At 37.8% G+C, this 27,575-nt stretch overlaps 2 long non-coding RNA genes across 3 annotated transcripts in view; one reads left to right on the top strand and one right to left on the bottom strand.

Moving 5' to 3' along the window:
* Positions 1-11,810, top strand: part of LOC123568274 (uncharacterized) — a 120,161-nt gene extending 108,351 nt beyond the window's left edge. The window contains exon 4 of the long non-coding RNA XR_006691454.2: positions 11,723-11,810. This is a non-coding gene — a long non-coding RNA (uncharacterized lncRNA). The remainder of the gene's footprint in view (positions 1-11,722) is intronic.
* Positions 10,861-27,575, bottom strand: part of LOC135966794 (uncharacterized) — a 71,664-nt gene continuing 54,949 nt past the window's right edge. Inside the window, exons 1-3 of one of the 2 annotated variants that reach the window (XR_010580394.1) lie at positions 21,893-22,028; positions 20,474-20,627; positions 10,861-11,075 (exon numbers count right to left, since the gene is read on the bottom strand). This is a non-coding gene — a long non-coding RNA (uncharacterized lncRNA). Of the gene's footprint in view, positions 11,076-20,473; positions 20,628-21,892; positions 22,029-27,575 lie in introns of those variants that run through there. The other variant, XR_012422126.1, reaches the window with a different exon arrangement.

The following is a 27,575-nucleotide window of genomic DNA, read 5'->3' as shown; positions in this document are numbered from 1 at the left end:
AGCTCTCCCAGTAGGAGACTATGAGAGTCATCCCTCACCTGGCTCCCTTGGAGTCAGAGCTATAAGATCTGGACTTTCTCATGAAATAAGAACCTCTGGGCCAGGCGCAGTGGCTCATGTCTGTAATCCTACCACTTTGGGAGGTCGACGCAGGTGGGACATTTGAGGTTAGGAGTTCGAAACCAGCTGGGCCAACAGGATGAAACTCTGTCTCTACAAAAAATACAAAAAAATTAGCTGGGTGTGGTGGCAGTCTCCTGTAATCCCAACTACTTGGGAGGCTGAGGCAGGAGAATCACTTGAACCTGGGAGGTGGAGGTTACAGTGAGCTGAGGTTGCACCACTGCACTCCAGCCTGGGTGACACAGCGAGACTCTGTCTCAATAAATAAATAAATAAATAAAAGAACCTCTGACTTGAAGAGGGAATTTATTTGAAAAGACTTAATGACATCAGACTCTAACTCACATCTCAGAGAGTCATGATGACAATGCCTGCCTCTCAAATTTCCCATTCCTCTCTGCTCTCCATCTCTGGCTCAGGTTCCTCCTATTCATTCTCTCCTCGCAATACTGGAAAGCATCACTGCTCCTTTTTCTGGGAGAGGCCATTTGCTTTTCTCAGTGTTTAAGGTCAAACTAGACCAGCTCTGTTCACTTATAAAATATCAGACACCTTTCCCCTCTGTCACTTGACTAAAGAGTAGTTGCAAGGAACGTGGGAGAAGCAGAACAGAGTTCTGACGTGTTTAACCTACTTCTTTAGTCTTTTCTTTAGAGAGTTTCAGCTATTTTTTCCTGCCCAAGAAATAGTAGCTGTTTTCTTAATGAAGATTGAGGTATCTTGAGAGGGTTGTCTAGAAACCTTCTCACAAACGTGACTGTAATTCCTTAGGACAGGACTGTTTTTTGAGAAAGTACCCTTTCAAGTACCATGCAAATTAGATCTACATTTTCTGGTTGCTGAGAAAAGAAGGGAACTAATATGAATTGAGTGTCTGTTTGGCACTAGGCATAAAGCTCAGTGATTTGCATAAATAGCTATCATTTGAAATGTTTCAACAACCATAATAATAATTTCGCCAACATTTGTTGAACTCTAATTACATGTCAAGATCTCTGTTAACAGATATACTTGACCAATCTAATTTCAGTCTCACAACCACACAGAATATAGGTATTTTTAAATTATCCTTGCTTTTTCAGATAATAATAAAACATAAAGAGAAGTTAACCAACTTGCCCACAAAAATATAATTAGTAAAGCAAGTCTGAGGTTTGTTCTAGGACCAAATGAATCTGTGCCCAATCTTTTACATAGGATGCTATGCTGATTTTTGACTATGGAAGACAGGCGTTATTATTATTAGTATTTTCAGTTTACAGTCCAAGAACACGGTTCAAAAACAGAGACAAAACTAGGTTGGAAAATCAACCTTGTCTCATCCTCAACACAAGGTCTTCAACTCACACTCTGATGGAGTAGAAACTGGAAGTTCGGACCCAGGATCCACGTTCTGAAGAGGGGCCTTGTGAATGAGATGTGGGCTAAGAAAAGCACTACATCATGCTATCCCAGGGACACCCCGAAACAATCTCTCCAGCTTCCTCTGACCCCAGGCTATTTCATTGTTTTGTAAACATCAGTTATTTCTATTTTAGTTTTGAAGTCTCTACTGGGGGAGGGGCTATCAATTCCTGCCCTGCCCTAATGAGCTCTAGGGGAAGTGATCATATATATTTACAAGCGTGCCTTTCAGGGTGCACTTCTTAATCCTGGTGGACAACCTAATGTCTGAAAGTACAACTCATGACCAAGCGTCCCTCTCACAGGAAACTTATTTATGCTGTCAGATGTCTTTGTGGCTTTTGTCTGATTTCTCTTCAGCTTCTTTCTACCAAGACAGTCACTCTCTAGGAGAGCCCTGATGAGGAAAGGGTTAGGTTCAGGTGTGCTGGTGAGGCAAGACACAGAGGAGACCACACAACAAAACACATGAAATAACAGAAGGAGTTTTATTACTTACAGATTCCAGGAAGAAGAGGGCTGCAGCCTTCACAGGACCAGTGGGAAGTGGGGGCTGAGGAAACGCTTGGAACACACACTTAAGCAGATGAAGAATGAGAGGGAAAGAGAGAAAGATAGAGAGATTAAGAGAGACTCACAGCTCAAAGTCTTTATTGAGATCCAGGGCATTAGCCATGCAGATTTCCCTCAGGACATTCTAATTGGTGTATTTACAGCAAGAAGGTCTGAGCTCCATAGAGTATGCTTGGACTGGGATCGGTCCCTGTGGCACATAGTTGCAGCCTATGCAGGGTGTGCGGGCCAGTGGGGGAGTTCAAGTAGCATGCATCTAGCTGTCCTTTAGGGATGTGGTCACCAGGATCTGGTTGTATAAGGCACATATCTGAATCGATCACACTGAGGAACTGGGAGCAGATAGAAAACTGGAAACTGCATCAAGGGTGACTGAAATCCCGCTTCTGGTATGAAAAATTTAAATTTATATTGAAAATGGATGCCAAGGCAACATAAAGTTATAAGAATTCACCGCATTTATTTATTCACAGTAGATGTGAGTCTAGAGAAGGAGCAAAGAAACTGGCGTATCCATCCCAGAACAGTATCTTAGTATTCTAAAACCGGTTGAATCACAGAAAAATACGTTGGATTTTAATGAACTTTCCACTCTGGTGTTTCCACTTATATTAGGGGATTGAAGTTCCAAGGCTCACCCAGGTGAGGCAGAGAAATATCCCCAGGAGAAGTCACTTGTCAGACAACTAGGATATCCCAGGTGGCCAAATATACCTTGATTGCAGACTCATAAACTAAAGGATTAAGCGTACCTCATAGAATGAGGGAAAAAGATCTCCCTCAATGGTTCTTTATCTGTTAAAATACATGGCACTATTGTAAGACCTCAATAAATGTCTGCTAAGAACTCAGTAGGTATCTACTGTGGTTATAAAGATGAAAAATTGAGCAAAGCCAAATTGGGAGTAAACTTTGGGTAACCAGAGATAGACATTGTCAGAGTTTTTGGTCATAAGGGAGACATGTAGACCCTTTTTAATATGGCACTTGGGCTCATAAAAGATCTGGACAGTGAGGCATGAAGAAATGAATTGCTGACTGAAGTAGTGGGTTTTATTGAATACCAACTGATCTTATCTGCCATCCTTATACATAAACTGTACAGTAAAATGTTCAATGAGATCTTCATCTTTGTAGAGAATTCCAAACTATCTTGAGTGTGACAAACCAGGATGACAAGGAAAGACTATAGTGGGGTTTTGTACAAAATTTGTGGAAGTGGGCATAATAGTGACTAGGGGAATTCTGTGTGTATAGAGGCAAAGCAGTGCATTTCAGGTTACTAGTCACAGGGATTGAAGGGAAGAAAATGTCAAGTGATTATAAAACAAAACTTAATTGGGAATACTTAATTGGGAAAAAAGTTTTAAGATTGTTATAGGACACACAAATATATATATATACACACACACACACACACACACATATATTTGTGTATGTTTATAGGTAAATTCAGGTGCAGATTTGATCCTGATCCTAGAGTTTGCGTTACTACCTTTATTAATCTGTGCATGATCTCTTTTCAATGTTTTATTATATTCTACCCTCTTTTTGCTTTCTCAGTCTTACCCCAATAGGTATCCACAGTTAATTTACATTATTGTTACATAGATATTATTTTATATAAAGAATTCTGAATATTTCACACATGACTTTTTCTGAAACCTACCAATGTTGACATCTCTCTATCCGCCTGTTAATATAGGTTAACATAGATCAATCTATAGATAGATAAAAATTTAGAACATTTCTTTGGGAGAGTATTCAGCCTTAAGAAAGAAGGCACTCAGCCAGGCACAGTGGCTCATGCCTGTATCCCAGCACTTTGGGAGGCCGAGGCGGGTGGATCACCAGGTCAGGAGATTGAGACCATCCTGACTAACATGGTGAAACCCTGTCTCTACTAAAAATAAAAAAAATATTAGCCAGGCATGGTGGCCTGTAGTCCCAGCTACTCGGGAGACTGAGGCAGGAGAATAGTGTGAACCCGGGAGGCAGAGCTTGCAGTGAGCTGAGATTACGCCACTGCACTCCAGCCTGGGCGACAGAGCAAGACCTTGTCTCAAAAAAAAAAAAAAAAAAAAGAAAGAAAGAAAGAAAGAAAGAAGGCAATCTTGTCTTCTATTTTTTTTCTTTTTTTTTTTTATCCCACAATAGGCGCCAGTGTGTGATGTTCCCCTTCCTGTGTCCAGTTGATTTCATTGTTCAATTCCCACCTACGAGTGAGAACATGCGGTGTTTGGTTTTCTGTTCTTGTGATAGTTTGCTGAGAATGATGGTTTCCAGCTGCATCCATGTCCCTACAAAGGATGTGAACTCATCCTTTTTTATGGCCGCATGGTATTCCATGGTGTATATGTGCCACATTTTCTTAATCCAGTCTGTCACTGATGGACATTTGGGTTGATTCCAAGTCTTTGCTATTGTGAATAGTGCTGCAATAAACATACGTGTGCATGTGTCTTTATAGTAGCATGATTTATAATCCTTTGGGTATATACGCAGTAATGGGATGGCTGGGTCAAATGGTATTTCTAGTTTTAGATCCTTGAGGAATCACCACACTGTTTTCCACAATGGATGAACTAGTTTACAGTCCCACCAACAGTGTAAAAGTGTTCCTATTTCTCCACATCCTCCCCAGCACCTGTTGTTTCCTGATTTTTTAATGATTGTCATTCTAACTGGTGTGAGATGGTATCTCATTGTGGTTTTGAATTGCATTTCTCTGATGGCCAGTGATGATGAGCATTTTTTCATGTGTCTGTTGGCTGTGTGAATGTCTTCTTTTGAGAAGTGTCTGTTCATGTTCTTTGCCCACTTTTTGATGGGGTTGTTTGTTTTTTCTTGTAAATTTGTTTGAGTTCTTTGTAGGTTCTGGATATTAGTCCTTTTAGGACATGTTGTCTTTTAGGACAACATGGATTAAACCCATAGGACACTATGTTAAGTCAAACACATCAGACACAGAAAGATAATCACCTTATTATCTCACTTAACTGTAGAATCTAAAGAAATTGAACTCACTCAAGCAGAGTAGAGTGGTACAAAGTGATTGAGGGATTGTTGGTCAAAGGGTAGAAAATTTCAGTTAGACAGGAGGAATAAGTTCAAAGGATCTATTGTACATCATGACAACTACAGTTAAGAACAATATATTACATATTTGATAATTACTAAATGTGTTGTCACAAAAAATGTATGTAAATAATGCATGTAACTAATAAAATGTATGTAAAACTAATTAGTTTGATTTAGACATTTCAAAATGGATACATATATCAAAGCATGTTGTATACCATAAATAGGTATAATTTTTCTCAATTAAAAAATAAAATTAAAAAGGCCATTTAGAACATTTCTTTTAACTGATGAATAACACTCCATCCTTCTAAGACAACAACTTGTGGTGGACACAGCCTGTTTTAAATTTTAGGTATTGCAGACAATGCTGGGAGCAATATTTTCGCCCCATTTATACATATCTCTGGGTATCTGTGTGAGAAATTTTCCATATCTAGTATTCAAAATGTGCATATTTAATTTTATTACATAATTCCAAATAGCTCTCCAGAATAACTACAATAGTTTTCGAGCCCAGTGTTTTCAACATTCTCACCATAAGATGTTTTCATCTGACTTTAATTTTTGCCAGGCAAATGGCTATAAGATGATGTATTAATATTATTTTAAATTGCAGGTTTTTGATAACTAATGAGATAAGACATCTCCACATGGGCATTAGCCATTCTGGTTTTGCCATTTGTGGAATCCCTATTCATAGTTTCCTCAGCTTTCTATTGAAGTTGCTATGTTTCTTTTGCTGATTTGTGGGCATAACATATACTCTAGATATTAATCCTTTTTTAGTCATATGTATGAAAATTTCTTCTCTCACTCCATAACTATTTACTACTTAATTTTTTTTGGTTTTCTTTTTAACATTTATTTTATTTGTTAAATTGACACATTTATGTGTACATAGTGATGGCTTGATACATATAATGTATAGGGATCAGATCAGGGTAATTAGCATACCCATCATCTCAAACATCGATCCTTTCTTTGTGTTGGGAATGTTCAACATCCTCCTTCTCGCTATTTGAAACTATATCCGATATTATTGTTACCTATAGTCATCCTACAGTGCTACGGAGCACCGGAACTTACTCCTCCTATCTAGCTGTAATTTCATATCCTTTAACAAATCTTTTCCTAGCCTTCCTTTTCCTCTACCTTTAGTATCCTCTATTCTACTTTTCACTTCTATGAGATCAACTTTTTTAGCTTCCACATATAAGTGAGAACACATGGTGTTTAACTTTCTGTTCCTTGCTTATTTCACCTAACACAATGTTCTCCAGCTGTGTCCATGTTGGTGCGAATGACAGGATTTTATTCTTTTTATGGCTGAATAGTATTCCATTGTGTAGATATATCACCTTTGCTTTATCCATCTGTTGTTGGACACCTAGGTTGATTTCCTATTTTAACTCTTGTAAATTAGGCTGCAATAAGCATGGGGGTACAGATGTCTCTTCAATATATTGATTTCCTTTTGTTTGGATACATGCCCAGTAGTGGGATTGCTGAAGCATATGGTAGTTCTATTTGTAGATTTTTGAGGAACCTCCATACTGTTCTTCATCATGGCTTAACTAGTTTAAATTCCTATGAACAGTGTATGAGTTTGATTTTCTCCATAACCTCACCAGCATTTTTTTTTTTTCTTTCTGATGATAGCCATCCTGACTGGTATAAAATGACACTGTGGTGACTGGTATAAAATGACACTGTGATGACTGGTATAAAATGACTGTGATTTTCATTTTCATTTCCCTGATGATTAGTGATGTTGAGCATTTTTTCATATATTTATTGGCCATATCGATGTCTTCTTTTGAGAAATGTCTATTCAGATGATTTGTCAATTTTTATTTATTTTTTTTTTGAGACGAAGTTTTGCTCTTGTTGCCCAGGCTGGAGTACAGTGGTGTGATCTCGGCTCACTGCAACCTCAGCGTCCCAGGTTCAAGTGATTCTCCTGCCTCAACCTTCTGAGTAGCTGGGATTACAGGTGCCCACCACCATGCCCACCTAATGTTTTCTATTTTCAGTAGAGACAGGGTTTCATCATATTGGCAAGGTTAGTCTCAAACTCCTGACCTCAAATGATCCACCCAACTCAGCCTCCCAAAGTGCTGGAATTACAGGCATCAACCACCATACCCAGCCTCTTTGTCCATTTTTAAATTGGATTATTTGGAGTTTTTTTGCTGTTGAGATGTTTGAGCTTCTTGTATATTCTGGATATTAACACAAATACTTTCTCCCATTTTGTAGATTGTCTTTTCACTCTGTGGATTGCTTCCTTTGCAGTGAAGAAGGTTTTTAGTTTGATATAATCTCATTTGTTTATTTTTGTTTTTGTTCCCTGTGTTTTCCAGGTCTTACTCATAAAATCTTTTTTCAGACCAATGTCCTGAAGCATTTCCCCGGTTTTGTCTTCTAGAAGTTTTATAGTTTCAGGTCATACATTTAGGTCTTTGATCCATTTTGACCTGATTTTTGTATAGGGTGAGAGGTGGGAGTCTAGATTCATTCTCCTGTGTACGGATATCCAGTTACCACTTAATTTTGACATCTTCAAATCCACTAACTGTTTCATTTTATTTTATTTTATTTTATTTATTTTATTTTATTTTTGCTTTTGAGGTTTTGTTCAAGAAATTATTTTCCTTCTCCATTGTATGTTTTCTTCAAACGATTTTGAAGTTTTACCTTTAATATCTTTATTTTTAAACTACCAGGAAATTATTTTTATTTACTCTTTCAGATATAATTTGGTTTTAGTCTTCTCCATATTGAAAACAAGCACCTTGACCTTGCTTATCAATCTCCTTCCTGCTGCCCTATATTGTCTTCTTTATCAAACAGGAAGTTTTATATATATGAGTATATTTTTGGATTCTCCAGACTGTTCTCTTTGTCTGTTTCTCTCTCTGTGACCCATTTCTACACTGTTTTAATTACTTTGGCTTTGCAATATGTTTTAGCATATCGCACATTTTTTGAGAATTTTTTTCAGCTCTTCATGAATCTTTACTTTTTTACGTGCATTTTATAATCATATTGTGTAATTCCACCTACCCACTCCCTCAAGTTTCAGTTGGAGTTGTACTAAATATTTGGATTAGCTTGGGAAGAATAGAGATTTCCAATATTAAATCCTCGTTCAAAAAACAAAATTACACACATTTAGTTTAAAAATCTCAATTGGCTTTAATACAATTTTAGAATTGGGTATCACTTCATTCTGTAAAATAGAATAAGCGTTTCAATGAATCCAGCAGAGGTGGATGGCTTTATAGACAGAAAAAGGACTGAAGAATGCAGAAACAACAAAAAGCAGACAGATTATTTCAAAGTTATTATACTTTCCTTGTAAGGCAGGAACAAGGAGAAAGAACAATAGAAAAATAATTGATAGGTTAACATCAGGTTACTTCAGGCTACTATATTTGTGTAAGAATTTAAGACAAGATAATTTTATTACTATACAGATTGATGATTTAAACTGGTCTCATTAGGAAATTGGCTATCTCTGGCTCCTGATTTCTCTGAAGGTTTGGTAACAACTTAGTTTTCCTTAGAAACTTGAGCATGCGTAATTCCACTTTGGTTTTTAGTTTGGTCTGTTGGTGCCTAGTACAGAAGCTTGATCCAAAACAATGGCCTTCTATAACTTTTAACACTCATTTCCACAAATCTGGTATCTTTCTCCTTTATTTCAGTTCTCTTCTGTCCTTCAATAACGCTACATAATTTTCTCCATAAAATTTCTCACATTTGTGTTAGTCAATTGCTATATACTTTGCATTTTTATTTTCATAAATGCTATCTTCTTTTAGGTTCATTTTCTAATCAGTAATTGTCAGTATAAGGATATTATTGATTTATTTATGTTGGTATTTTACTTAACATTGTTTAATCTAATGTATCAAATAGGCTGTTTATTCTCTTGAGTTTTCTGTATAAATGATCATAATATATGCAAATTACAACAGTTTTATCTCTTATTTTCAAGTACTTAGACTATTTTGCACTTTGTTGGGGGTTTCACTGTATTAGTCAGAACTTCCAACATTATGCTTAACAGCAATGGTGATAATAAAATATTTGCTATGTTCCTAACTTTAACAAAATGTTTCTAAGGTTTCTTCATTATGGAGGTTTTTGAAAATATCTATGGCTTAGAAAGTTCACTTTTAAGTTTTTCAAAAACCTTTCATTTTTGAACTGAACCTAAGTACTGAATTATTTTATATGCTTTTCCTACATTATTTAAATTATTCTTATGTTTCTGCCATCAATGTCACTGGTTATCATGTAACCTAAGATTCTTAACAGACTCTTCCTCTTCCCAAGACTACTAAAGAAATCTTGTCTTTGCCCATGCACTTATTGGGTCTTATTGTCCACGTAGGAACTAACAGGTGAGGAGAACAATTTAAAGAAACTTAGGTGCTGCAACCCATTTTTAGAAAACTAAAAGGATTTTTTTCTCCCCTTAAAGATATAAATCAATGCAGAATTGAGAAACTGAGATCGTTAAAGCCAGCATAGCCTGGAGAACTTCAAGTAAATTAGAGAAAGTGGAAGAGAGACTGGGGGCAGATATACTATAATGAGTAAGACTTACAGAAAAAAATATTTTTAAGAAGAATGGTGAATGTGTCTAATGCCTTTTTCTGAATAATTGCATAATATAATTGTTCTTCATTTTCTCTGGTTCTTAGACTTGTGTATTTCTTTAGAGTGGCCATCTGTGCTTAGACTGGGCCACAAAGTGGTGAACATTAGGTGATTTACACCTCAGCTTAGAAATCCTAAATTTTCATACTTGTGAAATTTGACGAATAAAGAAAGCACAGGATTATAATTTGCATATGTGGATTAACTGAAAAAGCCCAGCAGCAGGAAGCTCTAGTCAGCAGTTCCTTAAATATGGCTCTGTCCAAATTACTTAGTTGTGACTATAAAATGAGGTGATTGGCCCGGCACTGTGGCTCACACCTGTAATCCCAGCACTTTGGGAGGCCGAGGCAGGCAGATCACGATGTCAGGAGATCGAGACCATCCTGGCTAACACGGTGAAACCTCGTCTCTACTAAAAAATACAAAAAATAAGCCTAGCGTGGTGGCGGATGCCTATGTTCCCAGCTATTTGGGAAGCTGAGGCAGGAGAATGGCATGAACCCAGGAGACTGAACTGGCAATGAGCCGAGATCATGCCACTGCACTCCAGCCTGGGCGACAGAGCGAGACTTCATCTCAAAAAAAAAAAAAAATGTGATCAACTTAAATGATTTCTAAGGACTTGTTTTGTGCTGAAGCTCTACGATCACCTGTCACTGTTGGTCAGAAGGTGAAACAGTAACAAAAGATGTCCACTCACTGTACTGAAAAGATAGTGTGTCCCTGCTGACAGTCACTTAAAAGTCAGCAACATCCCACATCCTTAATCTTCAATTCACAGTTGACCCTTTCTCCCATCTTCCGGCGCTCAGTGACCTCATACTATTCTACCACTGCTACAAACCCCCCCTCAGTCCTCCCAAATTCTGCCCACCTAGATAGACCCACATTGTAGGCATCACACCATCCTTCCTCTAGCAAAGCTGATCTATTGGTTGCCTCGTTTGCGGAAGCAGTCTTCAGACTTTTAAAATGTGGAATTAATGTGGTCAGTCTTCCTTTGGAGGTAGTTACACATGCAGTTTATTTATGCATTTTCTCCTAAGGGCAGTCTTACTTTTTTTTTTTTTGAAACAGAGTCTTCCTCTGTCACCCAGGCTGGAGTACAGTGGGACAATCATGGCTCACGGTAATCTTGAATTCCTGGGCTCAACAGATTCTCCGGCTTTTCAGCCTCTTGAGTAGCTGGGACAACAGGCACACGCTGCCACACAAGGCTGTTAAAAAAAAAAATTATAGAGACAGGGTCTCATCACTATGTTGCCCAGGCTGCACTTAAACTCCTGGCCTCAAGTGATCTTCCCACCTCAGCCTCCCAAAGCGCTGGGATTATAGACATGAGCTACTGTGCCTGACCTTTAACTACGCATGAGGTTTTAACTGAAATGTATAACATTAGTCAATAGAAAGAGGTACTGATAAAAATGTGTAGTTGGCCAGTCATTCTTCTGCAGACTTTCCAATGATAACATATAGTCAATGTCTTTTTGCTTACTTGTAAAGTGAACTACGTATGTTTTCATTCATATGTAAAATCTTCTTGACCCTTCATAGTATGTATGCTCTGTCTTTCCTAACCACACCCAGTTATTCTCATTTTTTCATTCATTCATTTAGCAAGCATTGATTGAGTACTTTGTGTGTCAGAAATTATGACAGGCACCTGTTAGGTATTAGATTTTGTTTAAATGCAAAATCAAACAAAACTTGGAATAAGAAAAATATTCCTCAACCAGGTTTGAGAGATCCCTATTTAAAAATTATTCCAGGATTGGGGCTAAAGTCCACATATTGTAGATGAAACCTTTGGTAATATACGTGTTCCACACCCAGCTTAAATAATACTCTTGGCCTTCATTCACAGAACAAAATATTCAGCTGGATGTTTGTCACAATTCTAATATCCCTGCAAAGATGAGATGCATGAATCACACCGCAATCTCATCAAAAAGGTAAGAAAACAAGGATATGTTTTATCCTGATGAATTTTACTAGCTTAAATCCAATTACTTGTATTCTTTCATCTTCCTTTTCAAGAAATGAGTTCCTTTCTTTCTCCTTTCAAATACTAGCTGGCTGCTTAATACCCCATATACAGCTAGTATTAAACTATCTCTTTGCAATTAGTGTTTGTGCAGAGAGCAATTAATTAGATTACAGTATTGGTCACGTTTGTATCTCACAAGAAATTAAAGGACCAAAATGCTTATGTCTAGAGAAAGAATCACTTCAATGACTTTGATTAATCTGCTATAAAACATCCTCAAGCCCTCCAACAGATGTAACACTATGCCCTTGCCTTCCGTTTGCATTTTGTAGTTGGAATTGGGAACAGACAGGCTTCATATGTACGTAATTGCTTCTGAGCAGAGGGACTAGTGTAATAATTTGGACTGAACTCTCCAGTTTATGGTTTCAGAACTTTCTCCAAACACATCAATCCGATCACATACCACCATTAAAATATGAAGCGTATTCAAGAATCAGGGCACTTGCTAGCAGATGTATAACATGAATATTTAAGATTAATTGAACATTTACTATGTGTCAAGAACTATGCTATGTAGTTTGCACGTATTATCTCACCATAATAATACTATTAGGTAGGTATAGTTATTATTTCTTTTAGGTAGTTGTGGAAATTAGGTGCACAGGGGCAAAGCAATTTAGCTAGACTCTCAGCTAGGAAGTAGCAGAGCTGGAGTTCAAAATCAAGCAGTCTGACTCCAGAGCACATGTTCTTGACAAACTTTTTTTACTGACTTCCAATATACTACCAACCAGGCCTGCAGTACCACATTAGCTAATGGGGTCACAAGAGCTCAGCTCAAGGAAGCAGAGAACATGGCCAAGGGACTCTGACTGAAACATGCAGGTCTGTCTTCTTCCTGGGGTCATGGGGAAGAGGGTAGCATTGGTCTGAGGCCTTTCCATAGAGCCCAGCATGGCAGGTCCTTCAGTCTTTTCAGGGATTGGGGTATGTGTATTTGGGTGCAAGAGGGAGGAAGTGCACAAAGAGAACTGTAGAATTCTTGGAAAGGAACTCTCCTCACATGACCACAGGGAGATGGGCAAGACCCGGTGTGAGAACCAAATGCAGCACTTGTTCAGGGCCTCTCACATGGGGACTGAGAGGTCCTGATGACAAGGCCTTCTTAGGTGTGCTCTTTGCTGAGGGATGGGGCATCTTTCTGTGCTGTTAGTCATTTTTCCTAACTCATTCACCTAAGGTGCAGGCATCATTTTTCCTTTCCAGAGGTCTTTCCTTCTGCTTCAAGCCCTCTAGTCTCAGCCCTGTCTCCCTCACTATTGTCGGATGTCCCCAGACTCTAACCACCAGTATTTCAGACCCAAGGGGTCTCAGACTTGTCATTCTCTTTAGTACCGCAGAGGAGAGAACCAGAAATCCCGTAGAAAATACAGAAGTAGAAGGTATCTCATAGAAGTGACACCTAGGAGGTCTTGCCACACAAACAGGACTGTTCGCATAGAAGTTCTCATTATGTTGGATCCAGACATATTTTAGGTCCATGGTATCTGGAGGCTACTGTAAACAGCTTCTCAGGAAGCATATACATGGGCCTAATTGTGCACAATTTTAAACAGCAATAAAAGAAATTCTCTAGGGTGGAGGGCGGGGTGCAGTGCACAATTATATTCAGGATCCAGTTGTGACAAGGCTCAGAGAATAGAGACCCCAGTGAATGACTCCAGGTCTAGAATAATTTTAGGCATCCTTCCTCTCAAGAGCATGAACCAAAGTCTTGTTTAGGTCTCCATATTCTATTGACCAATTTTCATTTTAACATTTGTTCCAGAGATAGATAGGAATTGTTCCCTGGGGTCCCATTTTGGCTCAGTGTGATCAGTTTATCTTGCACTCTGCTATACTGGAGTAGGATGTCCGTACTGTATCCTAAAAAAATGGTTTCAAATTCTTTCCCTGAGAAAAGCTACGCTGTGTTTTCCCCAAACATTTCATTTACTTTCTGATACCCAGGTATGTGAACACTGGTGGTAGTGCCGTGAAGTCATCATTTATGGGCAGACTTCTTGCACTGATCCTTTAATGCACAAAGGTAATAATAAGCTCAAAGGCACACTTTGGAAAATGGAAATGAATTACGGCTTTTGCTTCTAGCCTCACTATGAACCTCAGAGAAAAACAAAAGGATGAATCACTTCCCTAAGTTACTATTTGGGAGTAATAGGTGCACCTTCTCTCCCTAGGGCTCTCCTTTCCTCTTGTTCCCTCTCTTCTTCTTCCTCTTTTTTTCTTCTGACCTTCAATGGTGATTATGATTTTTATACGATAAGTTGGCCCCACCATTCTTATAGTCTATTTATTTCTTGACTTATTTGACTTAAAAAATTGTTAATAGCTTTATTGAGATACAATTTTTGCAGCTTACAACTTACTCATTTAAAGTAAATAATTCAATAGTTTTCATATAGTTACAGAGCTGTACAATCATTAGCAGCTAGTACAACCATTAGCACTATCAATATTAGAACATTTTCATTACAACCAAATGGAATCCTGTAGCCATTAGTTGTCACTTATTTCTCCTCATCTTTATCCAGCCATAAGGAATCACTAAGCTACTTGTCTGTTTCTATGCATTTGCCCAGTTAACATCTTTCATAAAAATTGAATCTTACAATATATGGTCTTTTGCAACAGGCTTTTATTTACTCAGCATAATAAGATCCATTCAAGTTTTAAGATATATCCATATTTCATTCATTTTTATGGTGTAATAAAATTCTCTTTTATGGATAGAGCACATTTTATTTAGTTATTAAGCATTTGGCAGAAATTTGAGTTCTTTACACATTTTTGCTACTATGGATAATACTACTATGAATATCCATGTACAAGTTTTTGTATGGACCTACATTTTCATTTCTCTAGTGTATATACATAGGAGTGAAATTGCTGGGTCATGTGATAACTCCATGTTTAACCTTTTGAGGAACTGTCAAACTATTTTCCCAATTGACTTCACCATTTTAAATTCCCACCAGCAATTCATAAGGATTCTAATATCTCTGTATTTTACCACCAATTATTATTATCTGTCTTTTTAATTATAGGCATATATTTTCACTGATGATGTCTTTTCAAGTACAAAATATTTTAATTTTTATAAAGTCCAATTTATTTGTCACTTGTGCTTTTTTTGGTATTATATCTAAGAAGATTACTCCCAAGTTTTCCTAAAAGAGTTTCATAATTGTAGGTTTTACATTTAAGTTTATGAGTATTTTTGTGTTTGGTGTAAGGAAGGTGTCCAAATTCATTCTTTTGTATGTGGATAGATATCAGGATGTCCTAGCACCATTTATCAAAAATATAATTGTTTCCCCATTGAATTGTATTGACACCCTTGTTAAAGACCAATTAACCGTATGTGTAATGGTTTATTTCTGGAATCCCAATTCTGTTTCAGTGATCTATATGTCTCTTCTTATGCCTGTACCACACTACTTTTGCAGTAAGTTTTGAAACTGGAAGGAGTGAGTCCTCCAGCTTTTCTCTTATTCAAGACTGTTTTGGCTATTCTGATATCGCTGCATTTCCACATGAATTTTAGGATTTACTTATCAATTTCTTCCGAAGTGGAAGCTAAGATTGTGTTGAATCTGTAGATCCGTTTGAATAGAATTGGTATCTTAAAATATTAGGGGTTCCAATCCATAAATACAGGCTTTCTTTCCATTCATTTAAATCTTCTTTAATATTTTTCAATAAGTTTTTATAGTTTTCAGAGTATAAGTTTTACATTTCTTTTGTTAAATTTATTCCTAAACATTTTATTATTTTTAATATAATTATAAATTGAATTGTTTTCTTAATTTTATTTTGGATTTTACATCTCTAGTATAAATAAATACAACTGATATTTGTATATCCTGTACACTTGCTAAATTCATTTATTATCCCTAATAGTTCTCTTGTGAATTTCATAAGATTTTTCTATATACGAGATCATGTCACCTGTATATTGAGACAATTTTTCTTCTTTTCAAATTTGAATGCTATTTTTTTCCATCTAATTGCCCTTAGTAGAACCTTCACTAGTATGCTAAATGGAATTGAAAAAAGCAGACATTCACGTCTTGTTCCTGATCTTAAGGGGAAAGCATTCAGTCTTTGATCTTTAAGTATTATGTTACATGTAGGGTTTCCATAGATATCCTTTATTATGATGAAAAAGCTACCTTCTATTCCAGGTTTGTTGAGTGTTGTTGTTGTGGTGGTTTTATCAATAATGGGCATTGGGTTTGTAAAATGCTCTTTCTGCATCTATTGGGATATTTATGTGGCTATTTTTCTTTGTTCTACTGACGTGGTGCATTCCATCAAATGATTTTCTTTTTTTTCTTTTTTTTTTATTATTGTACTTTAAGTTCTAGGTACATGTGCAGAACGTGCAGGTTTGTTACATATGTATACATGTGCCATGTTGGTGTGCTGCACCCATTAACTCGTCATTTACATTAGATATATCTCCTAATGCTATCCCTCCCCTCTCACCCCTCCCCACAATAGGCCCCAGTGTATGATTTCCCCTTCCTGTGTCCAGTTGATTTCATTGTTCAATTCCCACCTATGAGTGAGAACATGTGGTGTTTGGTTTTCTGTTCTCGCGATAGTTTGCTGAGAATGATGGTTTCTAGCTACATCCATGTCCCTGCAAAGGATGTGAACTCATCCTTTTTTATGGCCGCATAGTATTGCATGGTGTATATGTGCCACATTTTCTTAATCCAGTCTGTCACTGATGGACATTTGGGTTGATTCCAAGTCTTTGCTATTGTGAATAGTGCTGCAATAAACATACGTGTGCATGTGTCTTTATAGCAGCATGATTTATAAACCTTTGGGTATATATCCAGTAATGGGATGGCTGGGTCAAATGGTATTTCTAGTTTTAGATCCTTGAGGAATTGCCACACTGTTTTCCATAATGGTTGAACTAATTTACAGTCCCATCAACAGTGTAAAAGTGTTCCTATTTCTCCACATCCTCTCCAGCACCTGTTGTTTCCTGATTTTTTAATGACTGCCATTCTAACTGGTATGAGATGGTATCTCATTGTGGTTTCGATTTGCATTTCTCTGATGGCGAGTGATGATGAGCATTTTTTCATGTGTCTGTTGGCTGTGTGAATGTCTTCTTTTGAGAAGTGTCTGTTCATATCCTTTGCCCACTTTTTGATGGGGTTGTTTGCTTTTTTCTTGTAAATTTGTTTGAGTTCTTTGTGGGTTCTTGATATTAGCCCTTTGTCAGATGAGTAGATTGCAAAAATTTTCTCCCATTCTGTAGGTTGCCTGTTCACTCTGACGGTAGTTTCTTTTGCTGTACAGAAGCTCTTTAGTTTAATTAGATCCCATTTGTCAATTTTGGCTTTTGTTGCTGTTGCTTTTGGTGTTTTAGACATGAAGTCCTTGCCCATGCCTATGTCCTGAATGGTATTACCTAGGTTTTCTTCTAGGGTTTTTATGGTTTTAGGTCTAAGATTTAAGTCTTTAATCCATCTTGAATTAATTTTCATATAAGGAGTAAGGAAAGGATCCAGTTTCAGCCTTCTACTTATGGCTAGCCAATTTTCCCAGCACCATTTATTAAATAGGGAATCCTTTCCCTATTTCTTGTTTTTGTCAGGTTTGTCAAAGATCAGTTTGCTGTAGATGTGTGATATTATTTCTGAGGGCTCTGTTCAAGGCTGGTTCAACATATGCAAATCAATAAGCATAATCCAGCATATAAACAGAACCAAAGACAAAAACTACATGATTATCTCAATAGATGCAGAAAAGGCCTTTGACAAAATTCAACAGCCCTTCATGCTAAAAACTCAATAAATTCGGTATTGATGGAACATATCTCAAAATAATAAGAGCTATTTATGACAAATCCACAGCCAATATCATACTGAATGGGCAAAAACTGGAAGCATTCCCTTTGAAAACTGGCACAAGACAGGGATGCCCTCTCTCACCACTCCTATTCCACATAGTGTTGGAAGTTCTGGCTAGGGCAATCAGACAAGAGAAAGAAATAAAGCATATTCAGTTAGGAAAAGAAGAAGTCAAATTGTCCCTGTTTGCAGATGACATGATTGCATATTTAGAAAACCCCATCGTCTCAGCCCAAAATCTCCTTAAGCTGATAAGCAACTTCAGCAAAGTCTCAGGATACAAAATCAATGTGCAAAAATCACAAGCGTTCTTATACACCAGTAACAGACAGAGAGCCAAATCACGAATGACCTCCCATTCACAATAGCTTCAAAGGGAATAAAATACCTACGAATCCAACTTACAAGGGATATAAAGGACCTCTTCAAGTAGAACTACAAACTACTGCTCAGTGAAATAAAAGAGGACACAAACAAATGGAAGAACATACAATGCTCATGGATAGGAAGAATCAATATTGTGAAAATAGCCATACTGCCCAAGGTAATTTATAGATTCAATGCCATCCTCATTGAGCTACCAATGACTTTCTTCACAGAATTGGAAAAAACTGCTTAAAAGTTCATGTGGAACCAAAAAAGACCCTGCATTGCCAAGACAATCCTAGCCAAAACAACAAAGCTGGAGGCCTCACGCTACCTGACTTCAAACTATACTACAAGGCTACAGTAACCAAAACAGCATGGTACTGGTACCAAAACAGTGATATACATCAAATGATTTTCACAGGTTAAACAAATCTTGCATTATTGGGATAAATCCCACTTGATTATGGTATATGATTCTTTTTATATGTTTAGATTCAGTTTGCTACTATTTTATTGAGGACTTTTGCATCATCATTCATAATAGGTAGTGGTCTGTAGTTTTATTTTCTTGTGATATCTTTGTCTGAATTTAGTATTAGGGTAACATTGGCCTCATGGATTGAGTTGGGTTATTTGATTTTTTGCATGGACTCTCCTCAGCCAGAATATAAGCTCATTTGAGTAAAATCAAAGCCAAAGAGTAACAAACCAGTAATTCGATAAATGTGGGATGAACTGAATTGATTTGGTGGACTCCTTTCACCAGAGTTTTCTACCAAGTCATAAGGAAATGGCCTATTTTCTTTCTTTCTCAAATTCTACTTGGGTTCTCACTTCAAAATTTATGAAACAATGAATATCCCTTATTTCATAAATGTGGCTGGAAATAGAGTAGGCTGATCATTTGTTTTGCCTTAATTCAAATTCCAACCCTCCTGCAAATTTATCAAAGTTTATAAAAAGTCTTAAATTTTGGCAAATATTTTGACCTTTTTATGATTTTGTGTTAAGGCATTAATATAGTAAGTATTCAAAAATGAATAAAAAACATTGTAATAAACACATTTATCAACATAGACATAATTTTAACAGATGAAATTTGTTAATTTTTAAATTAAATATCTACAGAGTAAATGAAAAATTCTGCAGCATTACAAAGGAGATTATAGTGAAATATGATTTTTGCCCATTCAAAAATATTTCTTGGCCAACTATCATGCTTAAACAAATAAAAGATAAATGTTAGGTTGAAGTTATTTGTCTATATAGGGACATGAGATAATTATTATGATATGTTTTTATTTAAAAAATTCTACCAAATATAAATAGTTTGATCTTATTGATTTAAAAATGTATAGATAGAAATGATATGCACACACACATATATGCATGCATATATAATGCATATATACACATATGTATTGTCATGTCCAGATAATGGAATTAAAGAGCAATGATTTAATTATTTTTCTTCATCATTGTTTTTTCTGTTGCTATCATTCAAATGTAATCCAGTCACAAAGTGAAAACAGTAGAATTTAGGTGGGGAAAAGAAAAAAGAAGGAAAAGCAAAGCAGATTTTTATATTGAATATGCATTGACTTGTTCTTACTCCAGGGTGGCTACTACTCCACTGTTTAAAGCTTACCAGGTTCCAGTTCACTTTGAATTAAGAAACATTGGTTGATGTTGTTGGTTTCCAGGCACTGGCTCCACTGCCTTATATGAAGAGATCATTATCATGGTCATTAAGGTGCTCACTATTGGATAGGAAGATGTGTACCCTATATCCTACAGGAAATTGTGAAGGCCTAAGGAATATTCTAAAGTGGGGTTTATCAAACTATGGCTTACAGCCAAATCTAGCCCGCTGCCTATTTTTACAAATACAATTTTATCGGAGCAAAGCCATCCTCATTCATTTTATTCTCTATAGCTGCTTTCTTGCCACAACAGAGTGGAATAGTCACGGTAGAAATTGTATGTCCTGCAAAGCCTAAAATGTTTATGATCTGGCCCTTTATAGAACAGGTTACCAATCCCTTTTCAAAGAAGTCTGCTACTTCTTCATATTCATCTGAAGGAATAAAGAAAATGCTAACCTCTTCATTGAAACTATGCCAATATCAACTGAGCTACTACTGAAATACAGAGCTAATAGTCGCTTAGAAATTAGGAAAGATTTTCTGGTGACTGCTGAGGCTAGTACTAAAGATAAGGAAAGGACTCTATTCAGCAAACACAAGAGATCCTTCTTCAAGTAGAGAAGAAGACCCAGGTAAAAGCAAATGTAGAGATTAGCAAACATGCTACTCACTTCTCTGGATCAAGACAAAATTTATGTGGACATTTTTCAAAGCCCATTATACATTGGCAGAAGGGTTCTGCTTCATGCAGTCCAGACTTCAGAGAGCCAGGCTTCTTGTACCTGTTGCTCCCTCCTCCAGGTCCTCAGCACCCTACTAACGCAGCTGGAAGAAAGGAAGGAGTATGAGTGCATACCTAAGAATGGCCCACATTATGCCCGTTCATTCCACTGGCCAAACACACCTGATTGCAGGGGAGCTAGAACATGAAGTCTAGAACTCTGTCATATTGCCATATTTCTTCAACTTTCTTTTCAGTCTCATTCTGAAGACTTTAGGACTCAGGCTAAAGCCACATTTTTATTGCCTCCTCTGAATATCTTCATCCACAGCAACCTCCTCTCCCCTTACTTACTGTAAATTTAATGCAGGTAATTTATTTAAAAAAAAAAAAAACAGTGACTGAACTGCCTCTATATATTAGGGAAGTGAGATAAATCACCAAAAATGAGAATTAGATTTTTTTATGTTTCAAACAAATTGATGATTGTCTTATGGTAGTATACATAACAACCCTATCCTCCCATTTTTGCCCAGGAATTTCTGGAAGGAAAGAATAAAACGCAATGGACACTAAAACTTTTGTGCCCACAAAAGTAAGAGGCATTTGAGAATTATTCACTGTATCTTATGAGGCATAGGAGAAGAGAATCCTGGAAAAAGCAAGAAGCAGGAAGATCCTAGGCAAGAAGAAGAGAGCCCCAGCCACCTGGGCAAGCTGGGGCCCCAGGTATTCGTTGGGGAATTTCAGGCAATTATGTTCTTTGACATTGATCTTGATTTGTTTTTCATCCCTGCCCTAGCACTACCTCTCAGTATCTTCATATCCTTCAGTAAGTATTTATCAGATAAACATTTTTTGAGTGATATATTTTTAGTAAATGAAGGGAGAATGAGTAGTCTACTGTGATGAAAATTGAGCCAGTCTTGGGAGCTGAGGGCCACAATCAGGAGATGACAACAGCAGAGACCAGGTTGCTTCATCAATGGCTGATGCAAAGAAAATCATCATTCCTTTTGCCCATCTCAAGCATCTTTGCGGAGCACACAGCAGACTTCTCATAGTACCTACCTTTACGTTGCAATTTTTTTTTTTTTTTTTAACCAAGATCTTGAAGAAAACAGCAGTCTCAGAAAGTGGAAGACTTGTGACAAGGGTTCCTGCTGTGATCTGTGTTAGCTTTCCATGGGACTCACCCCACGTACCAAATGGCCCTTGGAGGGCATAACTGGAAACTTGGAATTTATTGTACTTTTAACCAAGTCCTAGGCACAGGGTATATTATAGCTTCTTCCTAGTACTTAATCATGTTGCTCTAAAAAAATTCTAGTTTGCCATAATGTAAAGCCCAGGGTTGAGAAGAGTCTACCTGAAAGACAGAAAGTGAAGTTCTGCCTCTTTGGTGCTGCTGAACTCTTGCACTCAAAGTAGGAGACAGCCTTGTAGATGTTGGAATCCACCGGCAAGACCTCCAGACCAGGACATGTGTGAGATGATCACAGGCTTTGCACAGAGGAACTGTGAGCATGGACCAGAATCTAGAGCAGAAAGGGAGTTCAGGTCAGGCCTATGGTAGCCTTTTTCAGATGAAAGAGTACTAGCCTGACGAGTCCATAAGAACAGGAACAACGTGAAAGTACTGAGGGCCCAAATCACCAGTTTTATTCTCTGGGAATAAAAAAGACAACCTGAAGTACCAAAAGTCTAGGCAAGTTATAACAGTTAAAGAATTAAAATTCTATTCAAACACACCAAAGACTAACTGTGTGTTTAACTTGAATGTGACTTTTCTTCACTGATTCTAAAAGTACCCTAGGCTCTTAGAGTATCTCAAGGTCATAATTGTAGGTAATACTATAATGTTTTTGGCTACTGTTATTAAGTAATCATCACTACCTTTGTTAAGTACTATTATATTTTCCAGAAACCTTCTTAAAGGGTGTAGATGTTTTACCTTGTTTAATAATCACACCAACATTTTGAGTTAGATATTAATGAGATTATTCCCATTTTTCAGAACAATAACTAAGGCTTAACGAGGTCAAGAAAGCAACTTTCTGGCAAAACTAGGATTTATTCCAATGTCTGATGACTCCAATTGCTCTTAACTAGTCTATCACCTCTTATGTAGGGCGTTGGCTCCAAATGCAAGAATCTTAAAGTTGATCCATAGAAACAAGACTCGCATAGAAACCAGTACATACGAAAGTAACTGGGGCTGAATTGTGTGAAATTTGTTGGTTCTATAGCAGCTGGGAGAAGAAATAAATGTGTTAGCTGAAGAAGGCTAGAAATAGTTTATGAAAAAGTTGGATATAAGCTGGCTGCTAAGAATTGGCTAGGGGTTCTCTTTGCTGAGTGTCTGATGAGTGTCTTTGACAGTAACTCCTTTATAGATGCTTTCTTATGATGTACCATTTAATTTTGATGAAGGTCCTGTGAAATAAGCAGAGCAGATTTTATGATCTTAGTGTTACACAGACAAGAAGCCCAAGGCCAGGAAGGGACATTGGCTGTCTCTGGCTACCCTAGTGAGTTAGAGAGCAGAGACAAGGTGCAGGTCTTTGCAGTCAACCTTATTTGGTTCGTGGCACCACTGTGTTTGCATACACAAACACACACACAAACAAATGCACATGAGAACATATACACAAACACACACATTCTCAGAGCAGTACATGCATGGGAAATCTTAGATTTCAGTCCTAGAGTCCCACAAACCACAGGGCTTTAAACAGACGTAGAAATCATCCCAGCAGACACACGATCCCCAACTGTGCCACTACTGAGCATTTGAAGTCCATGCCTTTAGTCTTTTTATTTATAAAAATTACAGTGATCACATCATTGGAGATGAAAGGACAACTATGAGCACAGAAACTAACTAGGAAACAATTAATAATTCAAAACTGTAATAAAGCTGTTTTATAGGCAAGAGCTGTCCTGGAAATGATCCCCCAGCCCGAGATTACCCTTCTGAAGGAGATGTCTTCAAAGGAACTAAGATAATTGTCATCAACAAGGGCTGGAAGACTCTGCTTGAGAAGTTTCCTAGCAGTAAATGCATAGTCTCTAAGGTGATATAGAGTGTGGGGGGCTGCCACATTCATTTCATTGTCTTGCCATTATTTTTTTGAGACACCGATCTGGCTTTGCATTATCTATACATCTTTAATAGTGGTGCTCCATTTTTATACATCCATATATATATATATGCTATTAGCAAAGAACCATTTGGAAAGAATTTTTCCTGAATACTTTCTCACATCAGTTACTTATGGGAAAGTGGATTGGATTTTGCACTGTCAATTTTCCAAGACTCTCACATTAGCCCAGATATTTCTTTCCAAAGATACATTTGCTGGTTGATCTGACTAGTAAAGACAGAGGTTAGGTGTGGGGACTCAGGCTATCTTGAAAGACACAGAGCATATTCTCATCCACTTCTATGACAATGTTTTTCAAGGCACTTTTATTTCCACTGCTTCATTCAATTCTCATGGTCCCTTGAGAGATTGGGAGGTAAGACACATTTATTGTCATTTGACAAATGGGGCCTGGGGCTAAAATAGGTTCAGGAATTACTCAGGGTAAAATTAAGTGAAATGTGAAGCTGAACTTGAACTTGGTGTTTGTCTCCTGGTCAAATGTTCTCTCCACCTCACCAACCTCAACTCGCCCATTTCCCTGTGGCTTTCACTAGTAAGGCATTACTCTTATGGTTTGGGAGAGAAGTTTCCAAATTTCTATGCCTGGTTATTTCCCTCCAAGAATCTTCTATCTCTCTTAACATCTTTCATCACAGGCACTGGGATATTTTCCCACGCTAGGAGTAAGAGGAGCCGTGTAGAGGATAAACAGGATTTGGTGCTGCCCTGTCCCGCTCTCAAATTTCAAATCCCCAGTATGTTTAGGTTCTTCCATGTTTCACCTTCCCCTGCCAATCCTGATCACAGAGCAGGATCTAACATCAGCCCCTCCTTAGTGGTAGAGTAAGTTATTCCCCTTCTAAGACATATTCACATTCCAAAGCTGATTCCTCCCATAGGAAGATACGACTTTTCTAAAGAGTCAAGAAATACCAGCCATTGGTCATGTTATGCTTTGGCCTATACATTAAAGATGAGAAATGTGCATGCATAATTTTTCCTAAAATTATACTATAGGTTAGGAAATCCAAGTTCAAAGAGTCTAAATAACTTGCCCAAGGTTATAAACCTGGTAATAAGAGCTTGTAAAAGTAAGTCTAGAAGATAAAGATAAATAAGGTGCATATTAGGTGCAGCAGGCACTGTGGGTTCCCTATTCAACATCCATTACTTTCTTCTTTAAAGAAAAAAATAGAACAAAGTAAAACAAAACCACCACCAACAACAAAAAACAGATCCACAATTTTTTTCTGGCATGTAATCTTCTCCATGTTGCCATGAGTTTCAAGGGAGACTGGCCTCATTCAGAATTCTGTTCAATCGAATCTATTGGTTCTTCCCTTTTTAGTAATTGGTGCAGGATTAGAGATGCAATATACAATAGGATTTTGTTTGATGATGTTCCTGGGAAAGTCTTTTTAGTATAAGGAGGTGAGCGTTTCTCAAAGAGTTTTTTTCTCACTCTTAAAGGAAAATAACAAGAAGAGTTTTGTTTTGTTTTCTTCTTCTTACCTATGGCCATTGTTATGTCTGGTCAGGATGCGTGGAATAATGGGAAATATCTTGTTAAGAGCCTAAAGGAAAATTCAGCATTTAAGAAGGAAAGAGCCTTCAGAACTACAGAGAAGAAGAAAGTAAGACTCGAACAGTGTGTACCTGAAGCTGACATCTTTTGGATTTCTTGTTACAGGAGAGAGAAAATGTTCTTGTTGTTTAAGCCAATTGAGTCCATGCATTCAGTCCCTGAAAATGAAGGCCTCTTAAACAGTGTCCTGCTCTTTTATAAAATTCTTTTGATGGCAAGACATAACATAATGACTCTTGGATAGATGAAAGGCAGACTATTTTGTTACTTGCAGCTCCGAATGAGAGAAGGCTGCCAGGCAGGGCCACCTAGGGGCACCCACTTGGAGGCAGGGTAGCAGCTTGTTGCAATATGCATGGCAAGCAGGGTGTGGTTAGGTTTCACAGGCTCCCTTTGGACTGGCTAATTTGAGTAATTTCTGGGGCATAAGTGCCGTCCTAGTTGTCTGGTACCAGGCTCCAGGGCATGAGGGCTGAGGCATAGTGGCCCTGGAGTGGGAAGTGTGTGAGAATCCCATAAGAAAGATGGTTTGGGTGTGGATTTAATCAGCTGCTCAAGAAGGGAACTTGACTAATCTTTAGCCAGTACTTCAAAACAGGCTAGTGAAGACAAGACAGTTAAAAATAAAAATAAATATTACATCGGTCAATCAAAAGGAGAAGCAGCTGCTGTTGTTTGCTGTTAGCCTCTGGATAAGCTTCCCAAGCAACTCCAAGCATTTCTTTTCTATGCCCCCAGGAACCGTGGGCAGTCCCAGTAGGTCCCTGAAGGTCACAGACCCAGAGTGCACACACACCCACTATACACTACACACGCACATGTACACACACTACACATGTGTCAGTCACTTTTCAGGAAATAATCTTGAATGGTTGATGCCCAGAAGCCACTACTTCCTGTCCATTTCTAAGCATAGCAGGAGGCAGGATGAAGTGAAACCGTACTTAACACTACCAGAAATGAAGATGCAACCTGTGACTGCAGGGCCTCCAAATAAAGAAATAAGGCCAGGTTCTGCAGAGTCTGGTACTGCTGGTAAAAACGGAGCTACATAAATCCATCACCCTTCAATAAGTCTCAAATCCCTGGCTTTCTGAAGCTGCTTTACAGAGCTATCTTCTGAAACACAAAGGATGGTCTCATTTTTATTGGAAGATTAAGATAAGAGATAAGTTCAAAACCTCCTAAAATCTGCCCCAGGTGCAGACACATAGGAGAGAGAGTGTATCAAAAAAGAAGGGCACTGAAATATGAGAAATAGGAATAGGTGTATCAATGGGGGAAAAACCAAGGTTGATTTATCTCAAAAGCTTCCTAAGGCTCAGATCTTATAGGCGATGGGATTACCGTTCAAACCATTTTAAAGACGTATTCTCTTAGAATGATTGTTCAAATTCGGCCTGTCTGAAAGCAAAGAGAGAGACGAGAAAGGCTGCAAACTGCCTACAGATATGCCAAGAGTTCATACAAAAATAAGAACATCATTATTTTCATTGTCTTCTTCAAATAGCATTTCAGGATTTGTGTGTGCTGCGAGGATGGACCCTATATGCTAAACATTAAGGCAATTAAGATCCTTTCTCCAAGTGGCCTATAAAACAAGATAGTCACTGTCCCAAGTAAAATCAATCAGGAAAAATGTATTGAATGCAATGTCCCCAGTGCATTGTGAAATGATAGCAATGGAACAATGCCGCCCAGCACACTCTGTGGCCAGGTCGCTGTAGGGATGGGGGATCAGTAGTTACAGCAGCATCACCTCCTCCATCCAGGCAGCCTCCACAGAATCTCAGGTTGCCCTCTGGGTTCTTTCATTGCACCTTGTTTTCATTTCATCACAACACTTATCATACTGCTGACCATTGCCTCTTGGGCTATGTGCAGGCACTCAGTAAAGTGTCCTGAACTAGCGGCATTTTGGGGAGGTGTGTGTCTCCGCCAACCTTTGATCTCCATATTTTTGTGACCTGTGTGTGTGGGAATGTGCGTGTGTGAAATGTGAAGAGAGACCAGTACCTAACTTTGTATAAGAGTCAATTCAAGAGGGTTTAGAGTCCGTGTATGACTAGAGGTGGACATTTGGGATGATAAAACAGAATAAAGCTGTTGGGTTTTTGTAGAGACTAAATACAGGAACTTGGTTACATCAGCATTTTTTCATTCTTTCATTAGTTCATCACCCATTCAGTCTTCATTTATGGAGCATGTATTGAGCATGATTCTACCTCAGTGGACTACAAAATCTATCAATGTCTGCCTTGACATTGAACAGATAATAATGCAGGTGTTGAGGGATGTGAAAAGGAAAAAATAACTAA

The sequence above is a fragment of the Macaca fascicularis genome, chromosome 13 (assembly GCF_037993035.2).
Source record: "Macaca fascicularis isolate 582-1 chromosome 13, T2T-MFA8v1.1".
NCBI classification, from domain to species: domain Eukaryota; kingdom Metazoa; phylum Chordata; class Mammalia; order Primates; family Cercopithecidae; genus Macaca; species Macaca fascicularis.
The sequence above is the reverse complement of the archived record's forward strand: the minus strand, read 5'-3'. Positions and strand labels throughout refer to the sequence as shown.